At 40.0% G+C, this 21,306-nt stretch overlaps 1 long non-coding RNA gene across 1 annotated transcript in view; it reads right to left on the bottom strand.

The window, feature by feature from the left end:
* The window catches only part of LOC140336718 (uncharacterized), a 94,366-nt gene extending 73,498 nt beyond the window's left edge, over positions 1–20,868 (bottom strand). Inside the window, exon 1 of the long non-coding RNA XR_011921933.1 lies at positions 20,800–20,868. This is a non-coding gene — a long non-coding RNA (uncharacterized lncRNA). The remainder of the gene's footprint in view (positions 1–20,799) is intronic.
* Between the last annotated feature and the right edge of the window lie 438 nt (positions 20,869–21,306).

Here is a 21,306-nt window from a genome sequence, read left to right as displayed (position 1 = left end):
CAAAGTCTCAGTCCCAACTTCAAGCACCTGCAAGATCTTGTCCCTTGGATGTAAGTTTTGGATCCCAGCATAACCAGGTCTCAGACGCCTTCAGGGCCGTCTACCCCGTCTTGTCAATCTGGCAGCATCCAATGGCTAGAAGTGACCCCTCACTAAGTTCTCCAACTATTTACCTTTTAGAATCTACCTGCTTAAAAAGGCACTCATTTATGCGATAGGTCACAAAGGTGGTGCATCAGGGCAGTTATTGGCTGTTATCTTAAAATTAACAAACACCTCCTCTGCAGTAATAGATAGCCCACCATCAGTTCCAGTGGAAACCAAGTATCAAGAATACTATCTTGAATATCTAATATATCTATAAATATATATATAGAATATCTAAACCTTAACTACACCCCTATATATACTAAGACTAAGGGGTGCCATTTTCTAATATTAATGCTTGCTTGCATCCAAAATGTGTAATAAATAAGTGTTGCAGCAAACGCTTAGATATCATGCTCTGCCCTACCTAGGGATATTTGACAGGTTGTATTAAGTTTTGGCTTATATATTTTTTTAAGCAAACTGCAGTTAAATGTAACATTAACAACCTTAAGTGAACACTGAGAAATATATAGCAGTTCCTTTTTCATTTCTAGAGTATGCTATCATAGGTCTACTGCATTAAACCAAAATTCAACTTTTTCTGATTGTCTTTGGCACTAATCCTGGTTACAGTGTCATGTCTTTTGCATTTTAAATACTACAATTCAATATATATTGATTTGCTAAATAAGACAAAGAATAGAGGGTGAAAATTGCACAAATAAGCTTAATTGTACTAAGCACTTTATCTGGGTTGGAAAAGGAACATTTCCGAGATAAATATTACAGAGACATATCTTTCAAACCCAAAGAAAAGTCATGTAAGGGAGATTTTTCCAAGAAGTTATTATCACGTTGGTGGTCAGAAGTGATGCTTGACATTGAAAATCTCATGGTGTCTGGCTATGACTTATCACTAAAGAGTTATTCTTAATTAGCAGGGAGATATTAAAGAACTGTCACCATCTACATAGATAATTACTTTAGAAACAAGGGGGTGAACTTATCTATGATTCACTTCATGAAATTCACCCACTGAATAAATAAGTAGGCCACTTAAAGTGGACCTAAACTAACATTTTTACTTTACATGAAAGACTAGACAACACTTTAATGTAAGGTAAGAGTTACCTTCTTTTTTAAGGGGTAGGAGTTAAAGCTTTAAAAAGCAGAATGGGAGCACAAATCAGAGCAGCCATAGGCCTCCTGGGATGAATGATGTGAGTATCCCAGGAGGCTTCCAGCTGATCCGATTTCAAGCATGCGCAGAAGGAGCTTTTTTTTAATGGGGAAAAAAATGCAGATCTCACGCATGCACAGTGAGATCAGCACTCTTTTTTCCCCCATTTACAGCAGGCTATGTCACCATGTCGTGCCTGCGAAGTGCAAGATCAGGTGATGTAGGCAGAAGCTGGAAGATGAATAAAAAAGATGGCGGTTCCCAGTACTTCCTCCCCAGGACGAAGGCGGATTACAGGATTGCGCGGAACCCAACCCAGGAAAACTTCTGAGGGATTGATGAATCTATGGAAGTAAAGGTGAGTGGGTTTTTTTTTCTTAGTTTAGTTCCACATTGAACTGGATCCTGGAGTGTCGGCTTCCATTTTGTCAATTGATTTATACATTAAAAATCAATACCTGGAACCAAGACAATGTTAGGACTTAGATTTAATTATTAAACTTAGGGTTAAAGTATGGAAAGATCTGTTTTTTTATTTATTCACATCCTTTCTGATTTGGCTGGAATTATTCATAATCTTGATTCTTGAAAATGCTAGTCTGGAATACAAAGCTGTTATACCTGCATTTTATTAGAAATAAGGCATTTCTCCTAATATCCTCTGAATTCCAGTAGGTGCCATCATTTATTCTCTATTTTTTCTGGCTGTTGCTTAGTATAAAAGATAGGGAAAGTTCTGAATTTCACAGAATGAACAACTATGCATTTCTCAAACTACTCATAATGGCTCCATGCAGATATTTTAGAAATTCTAAATGGCAGTCATATAGAGAACATTCTGAAAACAGTACAGTACATCAAATCAACAAGAATACGAATTACCCATAACAGCAGAAGAGAGCATTTTTCAGCTTCTAACAAGTTGGAAATGGCAGTTCAGCAGCTTTTCTTCACATAGAGCTAAATGTGTGGTTCAGTAGGGAATCAGTTGTGCCAAAAAATGTCTTGTACAGGTACAGTTGCATACCAGCTATTGGTTGCCAAATGGTACCCTCTATTACCCAGCAATACAGCAGCCTTTGATTTCAACCAAGAGGGTACTAACAGCCTTGTTAGCAATGAGTAAGGAATTTTCCTAAATAACAATAACCTCTTTGTTGTCCAGAACTTATGAAAGGGGGCTTAAGAATCCTAATAGTAAGTCAAATTTCCATCAATGAGGTTTTCTCCAGACTCTTTCCCTCTGTTTAGACAATGTCAATGTAAATGTAGAGGTAATTAAAAGAGGTCACGTGGACAGTTACAAATAGAGGTGGTGGTTGGGGTTAGGACTCAACAGGGCACCCTATAAAGCTGGATGGCAGCTATATGGAAGTGCTTTAGGAGGGGACATTACCAAAAGGCCCAGAGACTATGACATATAGCGCTATAAGTAAAAAAGTTGGCCATGTCGCTGGTTACATATACATTTGGTAGTAAACTCATATTTCCTGTCATTGTTTTTTGTATGTGTAAATCAGGGGTCGGAAAATTTTTTTGTCCACTAGGCCATTTCAGGGGTGGGCGGGAGCACACTTGGCCGGACTCTAAGTTCCACCCCAATGGCCCCCCCACCACCAGGGAACGCCCCCTGAAGTGAAACCCCTCTCCTCGGTATGCATTGCAGATGAGAGGGATTTCCTTTCAGGCAGTGTTCCCTATTTCCCACAGCGGCGGAAGTAACAACACCGGCCGCGATAAATAGGGGAGCCACAGCAAGGAGGTGTCACCGGAGCTCTGGCAACTCAGGCTCCAGTAGTTCCTAACGCCCCCTGGCCAATCCGCCGGCAACCCGCGGCCCTGGAGCCACGGGTTGCCTGCTAGCATTAGGCCGGATAGGCCAGGGGGCGTTATGCCGGAACGAACTACCGGCTAGGCCGTATCTGGCCTAGCCGGAGTTTGCCGACCCCTGGTGTAGATTATGGTTAAATTGGGATAGTAAAATCAGTAAGCAGTTTCGAGGCTGGGGCTCATCTAAAGTCTATTGATTCAACCTGGTCATATTACAGGGTTTGCTGAGAACAGAGCTGAGATTTGTATAGGATATAAGATCTTAGTATGTGTATATTACTTTAGTGACAAGCCTATTATCAGTTTTGTAATTACATAATTTTTCATGTATTGCAATTTGACTTCGATATCTATACCTAAACAAATAGGGTCTAGCTCATTCCCTACATCAGAACCTAGGTATTTGGTGGAGCAAGAATTTTCTTGGCTTAAGTAAAGGAATCTTTGATTTTCATATGCCTGTGTTTTTTTATAATAGAAACCACAGGCTTAAATCTGTTATACAAAAAGGCACAGTGCATTGTAAGGATTTTCAAGGGACCTGTGACTCTTTTCATTCCAGCAGTTTGTCCTATGCTCTGGATATATGTAATTCAATGTTCAGTAGCTGTGAAGAGTCAGATAATTGACTGCCACCTCTTGTCTGCCCACCTCTCGTCCCTCACATTTAGAGAAGCAGTCATGCAGTCACTCAACAAAAGTTTTTTACGGAATGTAACAATTTAGCCTTCTTATTATTATATACCCATTAAGGACCACTGAGGATAGTTGGGTAATGTCTGTACAAATAACTTGCAGTTTGAAGTGGACTTGCCTGCTGCTGTCTACTGAAGAAAGATCTAGTAGAATGAATCCCTTTTCACAGTACATTCATTAGCTGGACATGACAGCAAGAACACAGGTGATAGAGAAAAATCACTACAGTTCTAAGTCAGTATTTTACAGGATGTATTTTCAAAATGGAACACAAAAGAGCATTTTTTCTCTCAAGTCCATGGAATTTTGCTAGGAAACAAGCATTGACAGTTATGAGACTATTTTGTAATCTATGTGTTCTACAGTTTAAATGGAAGGCTCAACGTTTATTTACAATATACAGTTCTGAATTTCTAAGTTTACTGTCCTTCAAACTTATACAGGAAAGAGGTCTGAACCAGACTAAAGGAAAACAATCAATAAAACAAGCCTGGTTTGCAGATATTGGTAAATATGTAGAAAAAACAGGTTGCATCCATGAACTCACTTTTACTATTCTAGTCTTCTAGTACAAAATAATCATGCTAATAACAAATATAGAAACAGAGTGGAAAAGATCTTTGTGTAACTAGAGATTGCGAATTCTCTCTTCCTTCTGCCTCTACATTTTCATGTATTAGGTGGGGGGACAGAAAGACACTGATTGATGTTCATTGTGGTAATTCTTGTATGTAAGTACAAATGGAAGATTGCTGGTATCTGAGGTTGTGACCAGAGTGGGTTGTCATCCATACTTAAACACCGCATTTCCAAATGATATTAGTTTCCTTCCCTTTAGATTGGTTCCCTAAGTTTAATTACAACCCTCTTATGGATAAAATTTGTCCTGTTATTGGGGAACAATCTAAACCCATTATCATTGTCAACCTCTTAAGTATGGAGGTGTTGACTCCATGCTTTTCTCTTTTCTGCTGACATTTCTTTTAATGGCAGTATTGAAGCAGTCAGTATAAAAGCTAGTCTCCTATTATTAATAGTAGGTAGTCAATGAATGCCCAAATATGTATTTATATGGGAGGCCAGAGTAACCCCACCTACACAATAAGGTATCTACTCGCACCCCACCTACTAGATTGTAAGCTCTTCGGGGCAGGGTCCTCTCCTCCTTTATCACTGTCTATATTAGTCTGTCATTTGCATCCCCTATTTACAGCTACAGCGTAATATGTTGGCGCTATATAAGTCCTGTTTAATAATAATAATTATTATTTCTTAATACCAGTTACAATTTTCCCACTCAGTCACATCCGCAGCCTTCTTGAACAGTGAGGCTGTATGAAAATTTTTTGGATTATCCTATAGCCCCATTCCAAGGGATTCCTTCTGAACTCCTGGAGGGATCGTGTTGCATTTTGGCTATTGATAATACACCCCTACAGTAGGGTAGATCTTTACAGAAAACTTCTGGGGTTGAGGTTTTGGGAGTTGCCCATCCTGAGCTTCTGGTATTTTACCTACTGCATGGACTGCGCTCCTCTATAGTGACCTTGGAACTGTTGACTTTGTGCAAACATAATCCAGGTTGACTAAAAGAAAGGGCAGATCTGACCAAGGTTTTCCCAGACTTGAACTGGCCCCAAGCCAGTGTTCTAAAGGTGTAATTGCTTTTTCTGGGTTTTACCAACTATCTTAGGTTTATCCTTAGCTTTTTCATCGTGGCCTCTCTCACTAAATTGACAAATAATGTAGCAGACCCCACTCACTCAAAAGGCCTTCTGCTTATTACCAGTCTAGGTTTATCCAGATGTCCAATGCCCACATGGAATGGTTACCTACCTCTGGCTAATAAACTTTGTCTGGACCTGCATTGTACTGCCCCCATCTAACCCCTAATTTTACATGCCGATCCCCTGAACCCCTGAGACAGACCAGCATCACAGTCTAGACTGTTGGGTAATCAAACTCACAGTAAATTATCAACACATCACCTTTAATCCTTCTATTTCCATATACTCAGAGAAAGTATACAATTGAAAGGATACAATTGTTCCTAAATGTATATGTTTGATATGGATGTACAAAAAAGTCATTAGGGATATGAGTGCAATTTTTGTGTTCCTGCTCAAATTTGGTTTGAGTTAGAGAAAAAATCTTGGATGTGCAGTTTAGGTACTACTGGCTTTCACTGGACTTTTTGGGATCCAGCATGTATTTAGATAGGGTTGAGCCTTTCTTAAAATCTGTGTTGGGTTGGGAACACATGTAGTCACTGAACTTAGCCTAATACGTAAGAATCAGCAATTCCCAAATGACAAAGGCAGAGAGGTCATGAACACCATCCCAAAGGCACGTGCTGCTCCCACCATTATTTGGGCCCTGATCCAAGATTTAAAACATTTGCCAAATAATAGCAAATTATTTTAAGAAATCCATTCCAGGTTTGCTGGATCATCCAGGTTCACCCACAATAGTCTATATTCTCCAGTCTTGGAGAGCTTTAATAAATCAAGCCCCATAACTGGTCTTCATCTACCTTAATTCTGTTGAATTAGCTAACAAAACATGTTTTTGTATGTAGCTTGTGCTAAATTGTATTGAAAAAACAGAACTTAAATAAACAATCAGCTCATTCAAGAGTTTTACAATATTACACTGTGTGTAAAGTATTACCAATAATGCATATGGTAATTACTAGAAAAAGGCATAAATATGACATGGATTTAGGATATAAATACAAGTATACTGGTATAAAGACGTTGAATACTCATAAAGTGCAGGAAACCCATTGAAATAAGGATACACAATCCTATAAACTACCATACAGCTATACAGCAGATACCCAATGGAGCTAGAAGTGAGAATAAGAGCTAATAAATGTTTTTGGGAAATGTGAAGAAGCTCTATTTTGTAAAGTCTGCAGCATAAGATTATATGTTTGAGATTATTACGGGTTCACGTTACTACATTTTACCTAGCTGAACAATTTAGTGTCTTGTTCGGAAGATGAAAATGAAGACAGCACTCCGTTCTTAGTATGGTATTGGTAGTGTTTGAAATACCACCTCTTGAGCATGTAGACAAATGTGTTGGAGTATGTATACATTTTAATGCGTATCATGAAAATTGTCACTTTAAAGAAATATTATATTCTGTGCTATAAGCATCATTGACTTTTAGCTAATATTTTCTTTTCAGGCTATGAGCTAGTCCTTTGGTGGTCAAGATGGTCACACATCAGTGCTGGGGATCATGATCCTGAAATAAGTCATGGTTTTACATTATTTTTGCTTTTACCTAGGTACACAATTAGCTCAGCTATTATAGTGCTGGGAGAAGGATGTTCATAATGCAGCTTGCTAAGCGTGCTTGACAAGAATGTTAAAGAAACGCTACCACTGACTGGCACTGCATACTAAAGAAAGCGGAATTTATAGAAACTAGTATTACAACACCCTCTAGTGATAAATAATAGAAGAAACAGCCGCAGTGGTGATTGCAGGGGAGGATTTGCACTTAGGAAGCCATCTATAAAGATTGTAAAACACAATATGACAAAAAATACATTATATCATACTACATGACATCATTGTGTACATGCAAAACCACCAGTATCCTAAACTCCTGCTACTCTGTTTGGTCCTTGGCCTACTTTTAATTCACAGAGCAGGGTCTGAGCTAGCAAGTAGTTTGTGTGGGGGAAACACAAGCAGCTATGCACAGAACCTAGAAGCATCCAACAGCTTTGTATAGCAGAATGCTGCTTCTGTTAACCCTTTTGGCAACACATCCAGACCTCAAAACTGATCAGCTTCATATGGTATGATAGAGAAATAAAGCATTATGGTGAAGGCACTAGGACACAGTTGCCCCCCAGACAGAATTATGTGATTTATGGCCCCAAGCCAGCATGGCGCCAGTGGACCCCGTAATCCTAGTAGAGGCTTCCTCATGTCAAAGCCTCTAGCAAGGGGAAACCAAATCTTACCCCACATCTCCCAAGACAAGGCAACAGTGCCTTAGATCTCACGCTGTGGATATGCAGTCTTCTCCCCTTTATCTCTGAATTATTCTATTTCTAAATGATAAGACAGACAGCTGCAGGGAGTTGGTTAGCATCACAAAATCTGACTGTTTTCACATAATGTCATTCGCTTCACTGCTGACAAACATAGCTCTTATATTCCAAACCTTCCACCATGTCCCATGTCCCAGCGTGGTCATTCTCACAGCCTCAAATGAGTCTCTATACACAGACAATTGTTTCATATCCACCAGAGAATCTTGGAAAAAAACATCAAATTTCCTTGCATGGAAGAATAGCACTCTTAAACACAGATACTCTCCCTAGGCTACTATATCTCTTCAGAATTCTATCAGTCCTTCCCACATATTACAGTTTCTCTGTGAACAATTTTGAACTCAATATGGGATGGATTCAGATCCAGGGTTTCCAGGAAGATTCTTTTTCTACCAAAATCTCAGGGGGCCTGGAAGTTTCTAACATTGCACATTAATATCAGGTGGCCCAAATAGCCCCTTTATCTGCCTATCCTGCAGCCTCAAATACCCCCTGTGGGTAAGCCTAGAATCCTACCAAATTCCCCCTGTAGCTATTGACTCTATATATATATATTGCTCAAACAGATCCCCCCTATAGCTATTCTCTGGACTTCTCCTATCTCTAGGTGTGGGGTATGCTCAAATATTCTAGGAGGTTGATGTCTTCACAGATACTCCTTTACGTTTCTACCATGTTTTGATGATCCAGGCCATTTTACATGGTGGATTTCCAAGGGTTGTTAAGCCTGAGATAATAATACTTAATACTGTTGATATACAAAGCACCCTCCCCCCCCCCAACCAATCTATTCAAATATTTGCAATTAAAGCATTTTGGTAAAGTTCTCTCAGATATAATATACTCAGTCCCTCCAACTCTTACATCACTAGCTAAGAGATGGAGATCAGCCACTTATTAAACAAGTAACAATGGGAACCAATTTGGGAAACTACTGCTCATCATTTCACAATACAATCTTGAATGCAGTTATGTATGAATTCTTTTTGTGTTGGTACATAGTACCCCATAAATTAACCAAAAATAATCCAGAAGTCTCCCATTTTTGTTTGGGTCTGTGGGTTCTATTTCATGTTCGGTGGGAATGCAAACAAATTAAGCTATTCTGGGTGTGTATGAAATGGTAATGGAGAGCGGCACATGAAAAGACGCATCTCAGACTCTATTGCTTCTTAAACTTTATAAGTATACCAAACATCAAGTAAAACTCCCAACTTTCATATTCACAGCTTTTGTAAAATCTCAGTGGTCTGGTTCCCCCTACTATTACCCAATAAAATGGAAGATTACTTCATTAATTTCATTAATCTGAAGCTGGCAGACAATCTCCATGATAAAAAGGTTTTGTCTATGCAAATGTGATCATCCAATATTACTCACAACCTTCCAGGAGATTTTGTTGACACCTTCTTTGATGACAACCTTCTAGGTCAAACTGCTTTTAGGACTCCCCAGATCAGAGGTGACCCAGACTTTCCCCCTCTCTCTACCCACCATACCTTCCCCTATCTTGTACTTGCACTTGTGGTTGATGGCTCATATCTTTAATTGTTGACCCACTGTCAAGCTCAGAGAGATGGAACCACTAAGGACAATATGTTCTGTTAGGTGGGGGTGTAAGCACAGTGTCTAAGTTTCAGCCCTGTCTTCTCCAGAGCCTCTAGTGTGAGGATGTTGCGCTGAAGACGGATACCAGGTTGCGGTCCTTGGACACACCAGAGTTCGCAGAACAGTGCAAAGTACCAACTCAGTGAACAAGAGAGTATTATAGCCATATATATCATTTATAGCCAGGGTTAAGGCAGGCAGCAAACAGGAGAGGTCAGAAACAAAGCCAGGTGTCTGGTACCAGAAAGTGACAAAGCGATACAGGTGACACCGAAAACACATAGGAAGGCAGGCAGACACCTGCTACATATGCAGGAAAATGCTGTAAACAGTGGAACAGCAAGACAGAAGCTGCCTAAGGGAACAGGCAGAGGAACAGAAGACTGGACAACAATAGGTTAGAACAGGAGCTGAAAAGGGAAACACTTCAGGTGTGGAGACAAGCTGCTCCAACACTAAGCACTGTGTCTTAGCCAGCTAAATAGCCAGGGACTATCAAGAGACTATGTAATGAATGGCCAGTGGAAGGGGCAAGGCACATTAAACCTCGAAGAGCAGGCGCACCCGAGGTCAGCACTGTCCGCAAGAAAGAAGAGCTGGCACTCAAACGAGGAAGAGGTAAGTGTGACACCTGCTACATATGGCGTGAGTGATTCATCTCCCCTATTCTTCTGTTGCACCCCAGTTTGCCTTGAACTTTTTGTATGCTATATTGCTGTATTATAACAGTGAAGGGTTGTTTTATATCTGCTTTACTCTGAGATCTGGTACAGGCTTTTGCTATAACTTGTATTAAACATAATAACACTATAATATAACCTTATATATAAAACCTTAATTTAAATGAAATGTAAATGTATCCATGCTTTTTCAATGCAATCAATGCAGTTGATAAAAAATACACTAGATGGCGATATAAACTTACAAAAAATTTAGTGACCAGGTACTGAGAATGTGGCGCAGTTCACTCTTAGCTTAAGGCTGGGTCTACATGGACTGTTTTACAAATGCATATAAATGCTTCTACCACATTTTATGTGTTTATACAAACATTTTAAAGCTTGCCTTAAAACTAAGAAAAACTCTTATAAACGCCTATGACCTGTTTTGCAGCAATTTGCTGTGATTGTATACAAGCATTTAAAAGAGTTTTAAGTATATCTATAAATAGTAATAGTAAATGTGCTTTGCTGATCCTCTTTTCCTAATAGAAGTTTCAACAACCCCTGTGCTACTGTTAGGTATTCAGGAATTCATTCACCCCATTTTCCTATTAGCAGATGATATCCTACTTCATGTTACTTCACATTTTCTCTTTCTTCCTAATGTTATTCAGACGTTGGCTTTCTTCCCTCAGATACCAGGTCTACAGGTCAACTCCTCAAATTCAGTGGTATGGATGTGTCTTTGCATCCTGACACCCTTTCCATTTTTCAGAATAATTTCACTTTTGTTTTTGTTTTTCGACTAAAGGATTGCCATGTTTGGGTATACATTTATCACCTTCTTATCAGGAGCATTACCAATCTAATTTTCCTTTGTTCTTTAATCTGTTGGAAAAGTAGAAGCCTCTCCAAATCTATTGATTCTAAATGCCATCAAAATGTTTACTTTATTTTTTCCAGATTCTCCCAGTAGAAATCCCAGTCCATAAAATGTGATCAATCTAATATCTTATCCTTTATCTGGTTGATTACTTGTCCTAGAGTAAAGCTGCGTACACACGGCAAATTTTTCTCGCCCGATAATCGGTATCGGCCAATTATCGGGCGAAAATTTGCCGTGTGTACAGTCGGTCGTCGTCCATCGTCCGACGACCGTCCTGGCGGATCCATGGACGATGGACGACGACCGATCCTAATGAAAGGGAAGGGGAGAGCGCGCAGCAGGGTGCCGCTCCGTCGCTCTCCCCCTCCCCTCTCCATAGAGCATGAACGGTGCTGTATGTACAGCATCGTTCATGCATCGTGCAGTCTTTTCTCGTTGGAAAGGATCGTGAAAGATCCTTTCCAACGAGAAAAATTGCAGGTGTGTACGCAGCTTAAACCATGCAACACTCTATCATTGAAGGTGGGGGGGGGGGCAGGGAACATAGTCAAAGTCCAGGTACTAATGTTCAGGGCAGGCAGCAAACAAACATACTCAAAGTCCAAGCAAGGGTCAGGTCAAGAAATAACAAGAGACACAATCCAGAGTAACAAGGTATCTGGTACAAAGTCACAGCACCAGCCTCCTTTACTGCTGAGATTAATTAGCCTCTGCCTCTTTAAGAAACTCCTCCCTGTGCTGTGTCAGTGTGATCAAGACTCCCCACAGACATGTGAGGCCAGAAAGTGCTGCACAAATCAGATGTTATTATGCTCTATATGCTCCATATTTGGTGTGACCCAAAGCTAATATGGTATGGGTCAAAGTCTATAATAAAATTTGTAACCTCCTTTACATTGATTTGTGACTTATATTTAAACCAGACACTTTTAAAGGCTTAGGGCCTTTGTTGATAGGAAAATGGGCTGTTTGTGCTCCTCTCTTGATCATAAAAAAAATTCTAGCCATAAATGGTCCTCTGGAATGTAGCTTGCAAAAAAAAGAAGGGAGCCAAAATTAGGTATTCCCCTTCCCTTTGGCAAAAGCAAACCCCCGGGCCGCTCCCAGAGGAAGACCACTTCCCCACAACGTGACCCTAATGTTGTGCAGCTGATATCTCATTCACAATGTGTGACTGACCTTTTAGGGGGTTTTGTTTCATTGTTGTTGATTTTTTCTCAGAAGGGATTGTGCTGGGTTTGAATTTTTTCTATTGATGCCCCTTTTGGGCCGCGTGCCAATGATGTATTCTGTAGACAGTATTTCTGTGTAAATGTTTAGTTATAACTTCTTGCTATCTGAAACACAGAAATTTGAACACGGGCCGCAATTGGCCCCCAGGCCAGACTTTGGACATGCCTGCTCTAGATTGTTCGATAGCAAGAAGTTAAAGCTAAACGTTTTTTTTCTAAACTGCCTCAAACATTTTGCGTAGTGAAGGGAAAGGGGGAGCGGGACTCTACCAAGAGGGACTCCTTAAATAATTGAAGTTAACAGTTGCCAAGCCTGAATAAGTCTAAATATAAAGCTCAGTAAGAGAGAAAGCAGGCCTTTACTTGCAATTCTGTTAGAAAAATAAAATTTATTCACACAATATTTGAATCCTTTTTCTAACATACATCAACTACACTATTTTATGGTTTGAGGTTAAACAAACTGTACAGATAGATGGTTTGAACAGTAAACCAAAATGTCAGGGTATTTATCTCAGGGTCCCGACACGTTTCGCCTCTTGGCTTCCTCAGGGGATTGAGACCAAAAGTATGTCTAAATGAAAAAATAAACTATTGTTACATTATTACATATTGATGCAGAAAGAGCGAAATTATATATATGTATGTGTACACATACATACACATACTTACTCCTACATGAACAAAATTAAATATAATAAGGCTTCAATATTAATTAGAAAGAGTTTGCTTACATTAAACATTCAGTTGTACAAATTATTGGGGGACAGTTGGATCAAAGCATCCCTAGATTCTCAAACACATGTTCATTGGAAACACAAATCAGATAGTGTAGAACCAGGTAGAGGTAAAAAGGGCCATTTTTGAGAATCTATCCACCACTACCCAAATTGTCTTAAACCCATTAGAGGATGTAGGATCTGTTATGAAGTTCATAGAGATGTGAGTTCATGGTTGCTCAGGAATTGAAAGTGGCTGTAAAGGACCAGCGGGGGAATCTGCGAGGCACCCTGTGCCGGGCACACTCAGTGGAAGCAGCCACAAACTCATTCACCTCCTGTCTTAGATTTGCCTACCAGTATTTGTGGCTGATTAGTTTCAAGGTTTTGTTTTGCCCGTGGCAACCAGCAAAACTGGAGGCATGTCCCCACTGAAGGGTCAGGGTTCGCTGGCCATTTTTTAACAAATGACTTCCCTGGAGGGATCTGGTCCTGCCGGACTGGGGCAAGGGGCACGATTTGTGCAGGGTCAATGATGAAAGTTGGTTCTGGGTCCTCCTTTTCAAAGGAACGGTACAGGGCATCCGCTTCGACATTTTTTGAGCCTGCACGATAGGTGAGCAAAAAATCAAATCTGGAGAAAAAGAGCGCCCATCGGGCTTGGCGGGGGTTCAAGCGTTGAGCAGTCTGTAAATACTGAAGATTCTTGTTAAATGGTCACTGGGTGCTGAGCTCCCTCCAGCATGTGTCGCTGTTCCTCCAGGGCAAGCTTAACTGAGAGTGGTCTCCAATGGTGTAGTTCTTCTCGGCGGGAGAGAACTTCGAGAAAAAAAACGCAGGATCTCAGTTTGCCTGAAGCATTCTTCTGTGACAGGATTGCACCAACTCTGATAGAAGAAGCATCCACTTCCAAAAAGAAGGGCTGAGAGGTGTCGGGGCAAACCAAAGCAGGAGCTGACACAAATGCCTTTTTTAGTGATTGAAAGGCCTGGAGTGCTTCCGGTGACCAGACCTTACATTTCTCCCCTTCTTGGTCATTGAAGTAATTGGGGCAACTAATGTAGAATAATTTTTAATGAATTGAATTGATATTGATTTGCAGAGCCAAGAAACCTCTGAATTGGTTTTAGCCCTACTGGTTGTGGCCACTCAAGCACCCCTGAAAGTTTATCGGGATCCATACGTAAACCTTCTGCTGAGAGATGTAGCCTAAAAATGGGACCTTGGAGAGCTCAAACTGGCATTTCTCCAATTTGGCATAAAGTCTATTTTCCCAAAGGCATTGCAGGACTGTCTTGACATGGGAACGGTGAGTAGGCAGATCCTTGGAGTAGACCAGGATGTCATCCAGATAAACGACCACGCAGGTATAGAGGAGGTCATGGAAGATATCAATCACAAAATTCTGAAAAACTGCAAATGTGTTACAGAGCCCGAATGGCATAACCAAATATCAGTAATGGCCATCCCGGGTGTTGAAGGCAGTTTTCCATTCACCTCCTTCACGAATGGGGATCGGATTGTAGGTGCCACGCAATTCCAACTTCGTGAACACAGTTGCCCCTTGAAGTCAGTCAAAGAGTTCAAAAATAGGGGGCAGCGGGTACTTCTTCTTGATAGTATACTTATTTAAACCCATGTAATCGATGCAGGAACGTAGGGAACCATCCTTCTTTTGCACAAAGAAACAACCTGCACCTGCTGGGGACAACCATTTGCGAATAAAGCCCCTCTCCAAATTCTCTTGAACATATTCGGACATGGCAACTGTTTCAGGGATGGAAAGAGGTACACTCTACCCTGAGGAGGAGAAGAGCCAAGATCCAAACCAATGGCGCAATCATAAGGACGGTGTGGTGGTAGTGTCTCAGCCTGTTTTTTGCTAAAGACGTCCGCAAATCCCCAGTATGGGGGAAGCAGCAGAAGAGCAGATTTGCTGGACAGGACGTAGCCTATGAAGACACTCCTGGAAGCAGGTGTCACTCCACGAATGTATGTCTCCGGAACTCAGTAACTGGAGCATGTTTGCAGAGCCAAGGCAACCCGAGCAGGACAGGATGAACTGCTCTGCAGATGACAAGAAAGGAGATGGTTTCAGTGTGTAAAGCCTCGAGCTTCATGGTAAGTTTCACGGTGTCATGCTGAATACTGCCAGGCAGGACTGTCCCATTCACTACAGAGACCACTAAAGGGTTTGATAGGGGAACCACTGGAATATGGTACTGTGACAACAGATGTTGGTTTATAAAGTGTCCTGCAGCACCGCAGTCCAGAAAGGCCTGGGACCAGAAACAGTGACCTTTGCATGAAATCTGTACCGGAAACATAATCCTGGTAGGTGGAGAGGAAATAGGTTTGCCTAGGGGACCCTCCCCCAATCTCCCTAGGCACTGGTGTTTGGGTCTTTCTGTGGGCAGTTAGATTTGAAGTGGCCCTCTCCGGCACAATACATGCAGACATTCTGGTCCCTGCGGCGAGCTTGATCTATTTTCATGGGTTCTATCGCCAGAGGAGGAGGATTCCGGAAATTAGGAGCCAATTTTATAGGACGCCGGACTTTCTGAGTCTCCTGCGCTGTTCCTGGAAACGAATGTCCACCTAAATGCAGAGGGATACCAGGTCATCGAGTGTAGATGGGAGGTCTCGACCGGCAAGTTCATTTTTGATATGGCTTGCGAGGCCATGCCAGAACACTGCCACAAAACTTTTGTTGTTTTAATTCAACTCTTTTGCCAGTGTTCAAAATTTTACTGCATACTGGCCAACATAGAGAGAGGCCTGATGTAGGCACAGGATTTCTGATGTGGCTGAGGAGGCTCGGCCAGGTTTATCAAATATCTTTTTTAAAGTCCTGCAGGAAGGTGTTAAAATCATTTAGAACAGGATCCCCCTTCTCCCAAAGGGGCGATGCCCATGCCAGGGCCTCCTCTGTCAGGAGGTAAATTAAATAGGCCACCTTTGTTCATTCTGTGGGGAAGTTCCAGGGTTTCAACTCAAACTGGATTTGACATTAGTTAATAAATCCCCGACAGAGCTTGGGGTGACTGACGTAGCAAGGAGGAGTGGGGACCTGGAATATGGAGTAGGGTGGCATGGAGACTGGGACTAGATCTGGAGTCACAGGAACAGAAGCTGGATTTGCAGGAGCTAAAGTAAGAGACTGGTTAATGGCTGACTGGAGTGCACCAACCCCACCAGCAGGGTGAGTGCTGGTGATGAGATAGCTTCAGGTGTTGTTCACATGCCTCCCAGCAGAGGGAGTGCATCTGCGAACACCCTAGTCCTCTGAGGCTAGGGAGCAGCTGATTGAGAATAACATGACCTGGACCAGGAAGTGTGCAGAGAGTTGGACCCTGAAGCAGAGATGGTGCTTGCAGCAGGGAACTGCAAGGTGGGTGACACTTAAGGGGTTACAGATCCCCTGATCCTGAAGGGATCTGTGACTCTTTTTTTGCCCATTGAAGATAACAGACAGTATGCTTCTATAATATTCTACCGGTATGTTTTGCACCCTAAATTATAATGTGGTCTTATTTGGACAATTAATTTTTAAAATATAGTCAGGGTATATTCAGACCTGTCTGGGGATCCAGTTTTCCTGCCTGGCTCCTGGCTCTGTCACTCATACCACAGCACTGATTTTTAAAGAACGATATTCTGCAGATTTGCAAGTGGGCAGTAGTCTGTGGTACTGGACCACTCACTGCCACCACCATTCATTTTCCAGGGAGCTGTCATGGAGAGAATTTGCATGTATTGTCTCCCCTGAGGCAGCGGATCTCTGGCATGAGGAAGTGGTAACCACATTGCAGCCTCATTGCCAGTCTGAACATAGCCTTAAGAGCTATCGTTCAAAGCAGTTGAGAGGGAGGGGCAGCACAAGGTAGTCCTAGGGGAGAAAGAAGTAAAAATCCTGATCTGATTGTACACTGAGCTGTGCATATGCAACTCATTGTACATTACAGAGAAAACTGAGAAAAGGCAGGTGAGTTTGGTACATTGCAGAAGGTACATTGTCCTTCTGCAACAAATAACATCCCTGGTTCTCAGCACTATTTTGTATGTGTGAACACTGATTTATGAATGTGAAGCTCATTATTCAGTCTTAGAATGATTCCATGCCAGGAAAAGGTAATTCACATGTCGCCAAGTCGCCAAGAATACACTCCTGGAAAAGACTGAAAGAGATGAAAGTGTCAGCACCAGAGAGGAGCACGGACATTGCTTGGGGTTCTCAAAGCTTTTACCCTTCAGTGGTGATTTGATGACACTGGATAGTCTAAATTAATATAGTATCCACTTGCACTGGAGATCTCATAACCTAGTTATGTGTATTTGTAAACTGTGATAAAATTGATCCCATGGTATAGACACAAGTATAGACAAAATACAGGCTTTTTATGATACACTTACCTCTGGATCTGATTTTCTACAGTGATATAGAGTTCCTAAAATCCCCCATCCATAGTATCTATGCCGTTGCCATGTCCTTCTACTCTTTCTGATCTGGTGTCTTCTTCACCCTTTGTGTAGGCCGTGATGTTATAACTAAAAGATCAGTTTCTAATTCTTGACAGATGGCCTCACAGATCTATCAAGCACTCTTTGACATGATGCAGAATTTTTCAGGCTCGATGACTGCAAGTTAAACAGGCCCTGACACAGCAAAGCAACCTTAACTCATATCATTTTCACCACCATGCTTCATAGTTGGTATGGGATTCTTTTCCTGAAATATCTTTGGTTTGTGCAAAACATGACTACTGTTAATATAGTTAATATACTGTTAAAACAACTTTCTCTTACTGCTCAGTACTTTTAATTTAATTCATAACTCATTTTTCCAGCAGGACTAGTATTTGCCTACATGCACACTAAAAAATTGTAGGCTAGCTCTAATGTTCTTTTAGAGACATGTTACCATGCAGACTAATATTTTTCAATCTCTTTTTGACTTTTTATGCATGCACTTTGACATCATTCACTGACTGCAGTCACCTGCAGATCCTGGCTCCATTTTCTGGATTGATCAGGACAAACCAGAAGTTGTTTGAAATCCAAGGGGCTTGTAGATTGTCTTCCACTAAAGAATGAACAATAGCGAATAATTGACAGTCTTTATAAACTTCTTGCCAGACTCCACATCCACACCTTTTTTCCTGAAGGCTTTAGACAGTATTTTTGATCTTGACAGCATGACACCACAAATGCTTATAAAAAGGGAACACCATACCCTCAATACCTGAGGTTAAAAAAAACACAGTTTCCCCTTGCACACTTCCTAAATGTTCTAATTGACACCTATTCTGAAATACCTAATTCATTTTCCCTGTATGTAAGTATATTATGCATATGGCATAAATAATAGAAAATAAGATCTGTTTACTGGACTTCAGATGATTTTCTGTACAGGACCATGGGGAGTAAATGTCAGTGAATGTATCTTACCTTAATATCAGTGAACTTTAAAGGAATAAGTAATCCAGAAAGAAAAAGTCAAAGTGGCACAAACCACATGAAAAGTTGTCAGCATTTTGTTTTGTTTTTTTATTACACAGAGTGCATTGACAAATAACAAGTATCATCTTGGCCAAAATCCAACATGTTAGATTCCAAATAAAGCTAAGTGAAAAAAGAAACTGGTTAACTTCTCCATTTTCCAATATACAGCAGAAGTTCATTCTAACTAAACAAATTCTGTGAGGCACATACTATATATACTAATTAAACATTGGCCAAGTATCAATAACTAACAAGCTCAAAAATTCAGACCTTTAGAACACATAACGCTTTTTTTACAGACCCCACCTCTACTTCACCTGAACTAAGGACACCTATACTAAAGATCCTAAAGTGTATCTAGCCATTAGTTTTGAATAGTGAAGTATTAAAACACTGGTGAAGTTTATTGCTTTTTGTGTCCCCAGTTGGTATGTTCTCAGTCTCTAATTGTCCTGGTGGCCATGGTCAGAGGACAGAAATGAATGGCACATCCAATGTTTTAGAGCTGTCACCAGAGCAGGAGATAAGAGCAAATTGTCCCTGTTTTTGTCACCTTTCTTTGTAACACAAATTCACATTTTTCTACATCTCTAGGCAGGAAGTGAAGGAAAGTCTTCCCACTGGTACACAGCAAATAATAACCCAACAAGGGTTTTACATACTTTCATCAAACCAAAAACTAAAATGCAAGCAATTATGTACTGTATATACAAGAGCTTATAATTGATATTACCTGAAACTGCAGGTAAAAATGCCTAAACCTAGGGCACAAAATGCAACATTTAAAGGCCAAAAAAAAAATAAAACATTGGTCCTTTACTTTTTTTACAAGTTAAAGTATTTTGCACTTTTGGTTATGATGGTTAACCTGCTCCTAAATGATCTTTTGTGCATTATTTTGTTGGTCACCAGTAGATGGTGCTATGTCCTCATGTAAAGTGTGTAACAAACTTTACTATTGTTTTCGAAGAAAAGGGTTTGGTATACTATTTACATGAGAACACATGGATTTAAAACCACAAAGATCAATGGAAGGATTTCAATACATTAAAAACTGATATTGCTAAACCGTCCTTGTGAAGAATTAGATGAAAGGTGTATACTATAGAGCGGTGTTTCTTGACAATGTAAAAGGCATTCTTCCTACTGACCACAGCGCTAATGCACTGTGACTTGTGAATTTACTGATTATAGTAGGGGTTCCCTGAAAGGATGAGTTTTTTTATCTCTAACATTCTCATTTTTTAACTTTTGAGTTTTTGAGCTGGTTTTATGCTTATTTATATTGTTAGTGAACATGTGTGTTTCCTATTATAATTGTTTTTCTTCCTTTTTCCACTTATATAAGATCTGATTTATTTTCACTTGAGAAGCACAAAATAATACAACACAATCAATAAACTTTATCCATGAGGCCATTCTGAGCTGATCCCCCAGTGTTACTATCTATTGATGCTTTTAATCAGACTAACAATATGGTTGTCATATGTATTCTTAAGCATTGTTTTAAGCCAAATGGCAGAGCAATAGAATCTTATATATCAAACTGCCCCTCTTCAATACAGTTAAACAAAAGCAAACAAAAAATTGCTTTATATTTGGCTAGAAAAACAACAAAACAACTTGAACAACTTTTCCTACGGGTTACTTTGTTATTTTTCCTTATGCACTACAGATATAATAAATCCCCCATTTAGTACTTTCAGAAATCTACACATCACAATCGTACAACAAGAACCCCGTAAAGATGTTATGGGCATTGCATAAAACAATAACTGTAAATCTGTGTAAATCTACCCCTAAAAGCTGTAAAATAAAACAATTTTCATAATAAAATATCATCTTCCTCTAGTTATTTGTCATGGTAATCTTGTTTTTTTTAAATACATTCTTTTTATTGAATTTTGTAATTAACAGATAAGATCAACAAAAACAAAATTACAAAATTGACCAGCTACTAAATTAGACTCTAAAGCAGAGTTTTCTATTCTTTTCAACCCCTAAAACTAGTACATTAGTGTAGTGATCAGTGGGAAGAATGGCACACATACAGAAAGCCAAAATGATCATTCATATCAGTTAAACTGAACTGAGAGGCACAAACTGCTCATTGTTCAAGGAACCCCTAGCAACCTCTGGAGGAACCCTAGTTGAGAAACTCTGTTCCAGAGGAATAGCTCCAGCTTATCCTTTCAAGGAAACAAATGCTTCCAATGCACAGAAATCATCTCAAAATCATCCCAATTTTTTAACATAAAATTATTTCATTGTACATTAAAAACCATCAGAAAAAAGGGGATAAAAATGTTCACTTACAATTTTTAAAAGGTTTCACCTGCTAAGAACGATATTCTGCAGGTTTCGGGGTAAAGCCTGGCATGTAAAATTATGAAATATATTCTAATTTGGTAATTTGTACTAGATTGTGACAGATTACAACACAATTTCACAATGCAGAGGAACCAGGACTTCTTTTAAAAGAAATGTTAAACATTGAAATGTTATGAAAATATTCTCAGAAATGAATATGAAATAATGAGGATGTGAAGGGAAAGGCTTATTATGCACTTTTTTTTATATCTAATCAATTTCACACTACTCTTAGAAAAAAAAATGCTCACTTTCCATAGTAAATGTTCACTTAGTTTAGGAAATATGGCACTTAGCTTAGAAATTCATAAGGCTATGAACAGTGACTTATGATAGATAGATAGATAGATAGATAGATAGATAGATAGATAGATAGATAGATAGATAGATAGATAGATAGATCTAACAATATATTTGTTAGGTGAACAGTTTGTAATATGTGCAACTTCTTGT

This window comes from Pyxicephalus adspersus, chromosome 8, assembly GCF_032062135.1.
Source record: "Pyxicephalus adspersus chromosome 8, UCB_Pads_2.0, whole genome shotgun sequence".
NCBI lineage: Eukaryota > Metazoa > Chordata > Amphibia > Anura > Pyxicephalidae > Pyxicephalus > Pyxicephalus adspersus.
This window is presented reverse-complemented; position numbering and strand designations above follow the sequence as displayed.